Below are 11036 nucleotides of genomic sequence, written 5' to 3' on the forward strand. Positions count from 1 at the left end.
TGACGATCTGGCTTTAAGTCGATTCGATAACAAATGACGAAAACGGACGTATTTCTCAGGTTTTTAGTACATATGAACACATTTCATATTCTCCCGTACAACGCGGCTGCTAGTCCTCCTTTCATGCAGAATCTTAAGGTCCTAGCTCATGTCCAAGGCACCAAAGCCAGCTAAAAAGTCAATAATCGATACCTAAAACTTGAATTGTACTACTTCTAACTGGCTATTACATCATCATAGAAGCTTCATCTGTGTTCTACTATGGTGCTTTTAGTGTCTCCGCATACCGCAGCACGCGACATAGCTTTGCAGACGATAAGTACAACCGTTTCAGAGAGAAGAGCGGCCAATGTGACGATCTGGCTGTAAGTCGATTCGATAACAAATGATGAAAACGGACGGATTTCTCAGGTTTCTACTACATATGAACACTTTTCACATTCTCCCATCCAACGCGGCTGCTAGTCCTCCTTTTATGCAGAATCTTAAGGTCCTAGCTCATGTCCAAGGCACCAAAGCCAGCTAAAATGTCAATAATCGATACCTAAAACTTGAATTGTACTACTTCCTACTGGCTATTACATCATCATAGAAGCTTCATCTGTGTTCTACTATGGTGCTTTTAGTGTCTCCGCATACCGCAGCACGCGACATAGCTTTGCAGACGATAAGTACAACCGTTTCAGAGAGAAGAGCGGCCAATGTTACGATCTGGCTTTAAGTCGATTCGATAACAAATGACGAAAACGGACGGATTTCTCAGGTTTCTACTACATATGAACACATTTCACATTCTCCCGTGCAAAACGGCTGCTACTCCTCCTTTAATGCAGAATCTTAAGGTCCTAGCTCATGACCAAGGCACCAAAGCCAGCTAAAAAGTCAATAATCGATACCTAAAACTTGAATTGTACTACTTCTTACTTGCTATTACATCATCTTAGAAGCTTCATCTGTGTTCTACTATGGTGCTTTTAGTGTCTCCGCATACCGCAGCACGCGACAAAGCTTTCCAGACGATAAGTACAACCGTTTCAGTGAGAAGAGCAGCCAATGTGACGATCTGGCTTTAAGTCGATTCGATGACAAATGACGAAAACGGACGGATTTCTCAGGTTTTTATTACATATGAACACTTTTCACATTGTCCCGTGCAACTCGGGTGCTAGTCCTCCTTTTGATGCAGAATCTTAAGGTCCTAGCTCATGTTCAAGGCACCAGAGACAGCTAAAAAATCAATAATCGATACCTAAAACTTGAATTGTACTACTTCTTACTGGCTATTACATCAACTTAGAAGCTTCATCTGTGTCTACTATGGTGCTTTTAGTGTCTCCGCATACCGCAGCACGCGACATAGCTTTGAAGACGATAAGTACAACCGTTTCAGAGAGAAGAGCGGCCAATGTGACGATCTGGCTTTAAGTCGATTCGATAACAAATGACGAAAACGGACGGATTTCTCAGGTTTTTACTACATATGAATACTTTTCACTTTCTCCCGTGCAACTCGGCTGCTAGTCCTCCTTTAATGCAGAATCTTAAGGTCCTAGCTCATGTCCAAGGCACCAAAGCCAGCTAAAAAGTCAATAATCGATACCTAAAACTTGAATTGTACTACATCTTACTGGCTATTACATCAACTTAGAAGCTTCATCTGTGTTCTACCAGGGTGCTTTTAGTGTCTCCGCACACCGCAGTACGCGACATAGCTTTGCAGACGATAAGTACAACCGTTTCAGAGAAAAGAGGGGCCAATGTGACGATCTGGCTTTAAGTCGATTCGATAACAAATGACGAAAACGGACGGATTTCTCAGGTTTTTACTACATATGAACACTTTTCACATTCTCCCGTGCAACTCGGCTGCTAGTCCTCCTTTCATGCAGAATCTTAAGGTCCTAGCTCATGTCCAAGGCACCAAAGCCAGCTAAAAAGTCAATAATCAGTACCAAAAACTTGAATTGTACTACTTCTTCCTGGCTATTACATCATCTTAGAAGCTTCATCTGTGTTCTACTATGGTGCTTTTAGTGTCTCCGCATACCGCAGCACGCGACAAAGCTTTCCAGACGATAAGTGCAACCGTTTCAGAGAGAAGAGCAGCCAATGTGACGATCTGGCTTTAAGTCGATTCGATAACAAATGACGAAAACAGACGTATATCTCAGGTTTTTACTACATATGAACACATTTCACATTCTCCCGTACAACGCGGCTGCTAGTCCTCCTTTCATGCAGAATCTTAAGGTCCTAGCTCATGTCCAAGGCACCAAAGCCAGCTAAAAAGTATATAATCGATACCTAAAACTTGACTTGTACTACTTCTTACTGGCTATTACATCAACTTAGAAGCTTCATCTGTGTTCTACTATGGTGCTTTTAGTGTCTCCGCATACCGCATCACGCGACATAGCTTTGCAGGCGATAAGTACAACCGTTTCAGAGAGAAGAGCGGCCAATGTGACGATCTGGCTTTAAGTCGATTCGATAACAAATGACGAAAACGGACGGATTTCTCAGGTTTTTACTACATATGAATACTTTTCACATTCTCCCGTGCAACTCGCCTGCTAGTCCTCCTTTAATGCAGAATCTTAAGGTCCTAGCTCATGTCCAAGGCACCAAAGCCAGCTAAAAAGTCAATAATCAGTACCTAAAACTTGAATTGTACTACTTCTTACTGGCTATTACATCGACGTAGAAGCTTCATCTGTGTTCTACTATGGTGATTTTATTGTCTCCGCATACCGCAGCACGCGAGATAGCTTTGCAGACGATAAGTACAACCGTTTCAGAGAGAAGAGCGGCCAATGTGACGATCGGGCTTTAAGTCGATTCGATAACAAATGACGAAAACGGACGGATTTCTCAGGTTTTTACTACATATGAACACTTTTCACATTCTTCCCTGCAACTCGGCTGCTAGTCCTCCTTTCATGCAGATTCTTAAGGTCCTAGCTCATGCCCAAGGCACCAAAGCCAGCTAAAAAGTCAATAATCGATACCTAAAACTTGAATTGTACTACTTCTTACTGGCTATACATCATCATAGAAGCTTCATCTGTGTTCTACTATGGTGCTTTTAGTGTCTCCGCATACCGCAGCACGCGACATAGCTTTCCAGACGATAGGTACAACCGTTTCAGAGAGAAGAGCGGCCAATGTGACGATCTGGCTTTAAGTCGATTCGATAACAAATGACGAAAACGGACGGATTTCTCAGGTTTTTACTACATATGGACACTTTTCACATTCTCCCGTGCAACTCGGCTGCTAGTCCTCCTTTCATGCAGAATCGTAAGGTCCTAGCTCATGTCCAAGGCACCAAAGCCAGCTAAAAAGTCAATAATCGATACCTAAAACTTGAATTATACTACTTCTTACTGGCTATTACATCAACTTAGAAGCTTCAACTGTGTTCTACTATGGTGCTTTTAGTGTCTCCGCATACCGCATTACGCGACATAGCTTTGCAGACGATAAGTACAGCCGTTTCAGAGAGAAGAGCGGCCAAGTGACGATCTGGCTTTAAGGCGATTCGATAACAAATGACGAAAACGGACGGATTTCTCATTTTTTTACTACATATGAACACTTTTCATATTGTCACGTGCAACTCGGCTGCTAGTCCTCCTTTCATGCAGAATCTTAACATCCTAGCTCATTTCCAAGGCACCAAATCCATCTAAGAAGTCAATAATCGATACCTAAATCTTGAATTGTACTACTACTTACTGGCTATTACATCGACTTAGAAGCTTCATCTGTGTTGTACTATGGTGATTTTATTGTCTCCGCATACCGCATCACGCGACATAGCTTTGGAGGCGATAAGTACAACCGTTTCAGAGAGAAGAGCGGCCAATGTGACGATCTGGCTTTAAGTCGATTCGATAACAAATGACGAAAACGGACGGATTTCTCAGGTTTTTACTACATATGAACACTTTTCACATTCTCCCGTGCAACTCGGCTGCTAGTCCTCCTTTCATGCAGAATCTTAGGGTCCTAGCTCATGTCCAAGGCACCAAAGCCAGCTAAAAAGTAGATAATCAGTACCTAAAACTTGAATTGTACTACTTCTTACTGGCTATTACATCAACTTAGGAGCTTCATCTGTGTTCTACTATGGTGCTTTTAGTGTCTCCGCATACCGCAGCACGCGACATAGCTTTGCAGACGATAAGTAGAACCGTTTCAGAGAGAAGAGCGGCCAATGTGACGATCTGGCTTTAAGTCGATTCGATAACAAATGACGAAAACGGACGGATTTCTCAGGTTTTTACTACATATAAACACTTTTCACATTCTCCCGTGCAACTCGGCTGCTAGTCCTACTTTCATGCAGAATCTTAAGGTCCTAGCTCATGTCCAAGGCACCAAAGCCAGCTAAAAAGTCAATAATCGATACCTAAAACTTGAATTGTACTACATCTTACTGGCTATTACATCATCTTAGAAGCTTCATCTGTGTTCTACTATGGAGCTTTTAGTGTCTCCGCATACCGCAGCACGCGACAAATCTTTCCAGACGATAAGTACAACCGTTTCAGAGAGAAGAGCAGCCAATGTGACGATCTGGCTTTAAGTCGATTCGATAACAAATGACGAAAACGGACGTATTTCTCAGGTTTTTACTACATATGAACACATTTCATATTCTCCCGTACAACGCGGCTGCTAGTCCTCCTTTCATGCAGAATCTTAAGGTCCTAGCTCATGTCCAAGGCACCAAAGCCAGCTAAAAAGTCAATAATCGATACCTAAAACTTGAATTGTACTACTTCCAACTGGCTATTACATCATCATAGAAGCTTCATCTGTGTTCTACTATGGTGCTTTTAGTGTCTCCGCATACCGCATCACGCGACATAGCTTTGCAGACTATAAGTACAACCGTTTCAGAGAGAAGAGCGGCCAATGTGACGATCTGGCTGTAAGTCGATTTGATAACAAATGACGAAAACGGACGGATTTCTCAGGTTTTTACTACATATGGACACCTTTCACATTCTCCCGTGCAACTCGGCTGCTAGTCCTCCTTTCATGCAGAATCTTAAGGTCATAGCTCATGCCCAAGGCACCAAAGCCAGCTAAAAAGTCAATAATCCATACCTAAAACTTGAATCGTACTACTTCTTCTTGTCTATTACACCAACTTAGAAGCTTCATCTGTGTTCTACTATGGTGATTTTAGTGTCTCCGCATACCGCAGCACGCGACATAGCTTTGCAGACGATAAGTACAACCGTTTCAGAGAGAAGAGCGGCCAATGTGACGATCTGGCTTTAAGTCGATTCGATAACAAATGACGAAAACGGACGGGTTTCTCAGGTTTCTACTACATATGAACACATTTCACATTCTCCCGTGCAAAACGGCTGCTACTCCTCCTTTAATGCAGAATCTTAAGGTCCTAGCTCATGTCAAAGGCACCAAAGCCAGCTAAAAAGTCAATAATCGATACCTAAAACTTGAATTGTACTACTTCTTACTGGCTATTACATCATCTTAGAAGCTTCATCTGTGTTCTACTATGGTGCTTTTAGTGTCTACGCATACCGCAGCACGCGACAAAGCTTTCCAGACGATAAGTACAACCGTTTCAGAGAGAAGAGCAGCCAATGTGACGATCTGGCTTTAAGTCGATTCGATAACAAATGACGAAAACGGACGGATTTCTCAGGTTTTTACTACATATGAATACTTTTCACATTCTCCCGTGCAACTCGGCTGCTAGTCCTCCTTTAATGCAGAATCTTAAGGTCCTAGCTCATGTCCAAGGCACCAATGCCAGCTAAAAAGTCAATAATCGATACCTAAAACTTGAATTGTACTACATCTTACTGGCTATTACATCAACTTAGAAGCTTCATCTGTGTTCTACCATGGTGCTTTTAGTGTCTCCGCACACCGCAGTACGCGACATAGCTTTGCAGACGATAAGTACAACCGTTTCAGAGAAAAGAGGGGCCAATGTGACGATTTGCCTTTAAGTCGATTCGATAACAAATGACGAAAACGGACGGATTTCTCAGGTTTTTACTACATATGACACTTTTCACATTCTCCCGTGCAACTCGGCTGCTAGTCCTCCTTTCATGCAGAATCTTAAGGTCCTAGCTCATGTCCAAGGCACCAAAGCCAGCTAAAAAGTCAATAATCAGTACCTAAAACTTGAATTGTACTACTTCTTACTGGCTATTACATCATCATAGAAGCTTCATCTGTGTTCTACTATGGTGCTTTTAGTGTCTCCGCATACCGCAGCACGCGACAAAGCTTTCCAGACGATAAGTGCAACCGTTTCAGAGAGAAGAGAAGCCAATGTGACGATCTGGCTTTAAGTCGATTCGATAACAAATGACGAAAACGGACGGATATCTCTGGTTTTTACTACATATGAACACATTTCACATTCTCCCGTACAACGCGGCTGCTAGTCCTCCTTTCATGCAGAAACTTAAGGTCCTAGCTCATGTCCAAGGCACCAAAGCCAGCTAAAAAGTATATAATCGATACCTAAAACTTGAATTGTACTACTTCTTACTGGCTATTACATCAACTTAGAAGCTTCATCTGTGTTTTACTATGGTGCTTTTACTGTCTCCGCATACCGCATCAAGCGACATAGCTTTGCAGGCGATAAGTACAACCGTTTCAGAGAGAAGAGCGGCCAATGTGACGATCTGGCTTTAAGTCGATTCGATAACAAATGATGAAAACGGACGGATTTCTCAGGTTTCTACTACATATGAACACTTTTCACATTCTCCCATCCAACGCGGCTGCTAGTCCTCCTTTTATGCAGAATCTTAAGGTCCTAGCTCATGTCCAAGGCACCAAAGCCAGCTAAAACGTCAATAATCGATACCTAAAACTTGAATTGTACTACTTCCTACTGGCTATTACATCATCATACAAGCTTCATCTGTGTTCTACTATGGTGCTTTTAGTGTCTCCGCATACCGTAGCACGCGACATAGCTTTGCAGACGATAAGTACAACCGTTTCAGAGAGAAGAGCGGCCAATGTGACGATCTGGCTTTAAGTCGATTCGATAACAAATGACGAAAACGGACGGATTTCTCAGGTTTTTACTACATATAAACACTTTTCACATTCTCCCGTGCAACTCGGCTGCTAGTCCTACTTTCATGCAGAATCTTAAGGTCCTAGCTCATGTCCAAGGCACCAAAGCCAGCTAAAAAGTCAATAATCGATACCTAAAACTTGAATTGTACTACATCTTACTGGCTATTACATCATCTTAGAAGCTTCATCTGTGTTCTACTATGGAGCTTTTAGTGTCTCCGCATACCGCAGCACGCGACAAATCTTTCCAGACGATAAGTACAACCGTTTCAGAGAGAAGAGCAGCCAATGTGACGATCTGGCTTTAAGTCGATTCGATAACAAATGACGAAAACGGACGTATTTCTCAGGTTTTTACTACATATGAACACATTTCATATTCTCCCGTACAACGCGGCTGCTAGTCCTCCTTTCATGCAGAATCTTAAGGTCCTAGCTCATGTCCAAGGCACCAAAGCCAGCTAAAAAGTCAATAATCGATACCTAAAACTTGAATTGTACTACTTCCAACTGGCTATTACATCATCATAGAAGCTTCATCTGTGTTCTACTATGGTGCTTTTAGTGTCTCCGCATACCGCAGCACGCGACATAGCTTTGCAGACTATAAGTACAACCGTTTCAGAGAGAAGAGCGGCCAATGTGACGATCTGGCTGTAAGTCGATTTGATAACAAATGACGAAAACGGACGGATTTCTCAGGTTTTTACTACATATGGACACCTTTCACATTCTCCCGTGCAACTCGGCTGCTAGTCCTCCTTTCATGCAGAATCTTAAGGTCATAGCTCATGCCCAAGGCACCAAAGCCAGCTAAAAAGTCAATAATCCATACCTAAAACTTGAATCGTACTACTTCTTCTTGTCTATTACACCAACTTAGAAGCTTCATCTGTGTTCTACTATGGTGATTTTAGTGTCTCCGCATACCGCAGCACGCGACATAGCTTTGCAGACGATAAGTACAACCGTTTCAGAGAGAAGAGCGGCCAATGTGACGATCTGGCTTTAAGTCGATTCGATAACAAATGACGAAAACGGACGGGTTTCTCAGGTTTCTACTACATATGAACACATTTCACATTCTCCCGTGCAAAACGGCTGCTACTCCTCCTTTAATGCAGAATCTTAAGGTCCTAGCTCATGTCAAAGGCACCAAAGCCAGCTAAAAAGTCAATAATCGATACCTAAAACTTGAATTGTACTACTTCTTACTGGCTATTACATCATCTTAGAAGCTTCATCTGTGTTCTACTATGGTGCTTTTAGTGTCTACGCATACCGCAGCACGCGACAAAGCTTTCCAGACGATAAGTACAACCGTTTCAGAGAGAAGAGCAGCCAATGTGACGATCTGGCTTTAAGTCGATTCGATAACAAATGACGAAAACGGACGGATTTCTCAGGTTTTTACTACATATGAATACTTTTCACATTCTCCCGTGCAACTCGGCTGCTAGTCCTCCTTTAATGCAGAATCTTAAGGTCCTAGCTCATGTCCAAGGCACCAATGCCAGCTAAAAAGTCAATAATCGATACCTAAAACTTGAATTGTACTACATCTTACTGGCTATTACATCAACTTAGAAGCTTCATCTGTGTTCTACCATGGTGCTTTTAGTGTCTCCGCACACCGCAGTACGCGACATAGCTTTGCAGACGATAAGTACAACCGTTTCAGAGAAAAGAGGGGCCAATGTGACGATTTGCCTTTAAGTCGATTCGATAACAAATGACGAAAACGGACGGATTTCTCAGGTTTTTACTACATATGACACTTTTCACATTCTCCCGTGCAACTCGGCTGCTAGTCCTCCTTTCATGCAGAATCTTAAGGTCCTAGCTCATGTCCAAGGCACCAAAGCCAGCTAAAAAGTCAATAATCAGTACCTAAAACTTGAATTGTACTACTTCTTACTGGCTATTACATCATCATAGAAGCTTCATCTGTGTTCTACTATGGTGCTTTTAGTGTCTCCGCATACCGCAGCACGCGACAAAGCTTTCCAGACGATAAGTGCAACCGTTTCAGAGAGAAGAGAAGCCAATGTGACGATCTGGCTTTAAGTCGATTCGATAACAAATGACGAAAACGGACGGATATCTCTGGTTTTTACTACATATGAACACATTTCACATTCTCCCGTACAACGCGGCTGCTAGTCCTCCTTTCATGCAGAAACTTAAGGTCCTAGCTCATGTCCAAGGCACCAAAGCCAGCTAAAAAGTATATAATCGATACCTAAAACTTGAATTGTACTACTTCTTACTGGCTATTACATCAACTTAGAAGCTTCATCTGTGTTCTACTATGGTGCTTTTACTGTCTCCGCATACCGCATCAAGCGACATAGCTTTGCAGGCGATAAGTACAACCGTTTCAGAGAGAAGAGCGGCCAATGTGACGATCTGGCTTTAAGTCGATTCGATAACAAATGATGAAAACGGACGGATTTCTCAGGTTTCTACTACATATGAACACTTTTCACATTCTCCCATCCAACGCGGCTGCTAGTCCTCCTTTTATGCAGAATCTTAAGGTCCTAGCTCATGTCCAAGGCACCAAAGCCAGCTAAAAAGTATATAATCGATACCTAAAACTTGAATTGTACTACTTCTTACTGGCTATTACATCATCTTAGAAGCTTCATCTGTGTTCTACTATGGTGCTTTTAGTGTCTACGCATACCGCAGCACGCGACAAAGCTTTCCAGACGATAAGTACAACCGTTTCAGAGAGAAGAGCGGCCAATGTGACGATCTGGCTTTAAGTCGATTCGATAACAAATGACGAAAACGGACGGATTTCTCAGGTTTTTACTACATATGGACACTTTTCACATTCTCCCGTGCAACTCGGCTGCTAGTCCTCCTTTCATGCAGAATCTTAAGGTCCTAGCTCATGTCCAAGGCACCAAAGCCAGCTAAAAAGTCAATAATCGATACCTAAAACTTGAATTGTACTACTTCTTACTGGCTATTACATCAACTTAGAAGCTTCATCTGTGTTCTACCATGGTGCTTTTAGTGTCTCCGCACACCGCAGCACGCGACATAGCTTTGCAGACGTAAGTACAACCGTTTCAGAGAGAAGAGCGGCCAATGTGACGATCTGGCTTTAAGTCGATTCGATAACAAATGACGAAAACGAACGGATTTCTCAGGTTTTTACTACATATGAACACTTTTCACATTCTCCCGTGCAACTCGGCTGCTAGTCCTCCTTTCATGCAGAATCTTAAGGTCCTAGCTCATGTCCAAGGCACCAAAGCCAGCTAAAAAGTCAATAATCAGTACCTAAAACTTGAATTGTACTACTTCTTACTGGCTATTACATCGACTTAGAAGCTTCATCTGTGTTCTACTATGGTGATTTTATTGTCTCCGCATACCGCAGCACGCGACATAGCTTTGCAGACGATAAGTACAACCGTTTCAGAGAGAAGAGCGGCCAATGTGACGATCGGGCTTTAAGTCGATTCGATAACAAATGACGAAAACGGCTGGATTTCTCAGGTTTCTACTACATATGAACACATTTCACATTCTCCCGTGCAAAACGGCTGCTAGTCCTCCTTTCATGCAGAATCTTAAGGTCCTAGCTCATGTCCAAGGCACCAAAGCCAGCTAAAAAGTCAATAATCGATACCTAAAACTTGAATTGTACTACATCTTACTGGCTATTACATCAACTTAGAAGCTTCATCTGTGTTCTACCATGGTGCTTTTAGTGTCTCCGCACACCGCAGTACGCGACATAGCTTTGCAGACGATAAGTACAACCGTTTCAGAGAAAAGAGGGGCCAATGTGACGATCTGGCTTTAAGTCGATTCGATAACAAATGACGAAAACGGACGGATTTCTCAGGTTTTTACTACATATGAACACTTTTCACATTCTCCCGTGCAACTCGGCTGCTAGTCCTCCTTTCATGCAG

The sequence above is a fragment of the Schistocerca gregaria genome, unplaced genomic scaffold (genome assembly GCF_023897955.1).
Source record: "Schistocerca gregaria isolate iqSchGreg1 unplaced genomic scaffold, iqSchGreg1.2 ptg000441l, whole genome shotgun sequence".
In the NCBI taxonomy this organism is placed as follows: domain Eukaryota; kingdom Metazoa; phylum Arthropoda; class Insecta; order Orthoptera; family Acrididae; genus Schistocerca; species Schistocerca gregaria.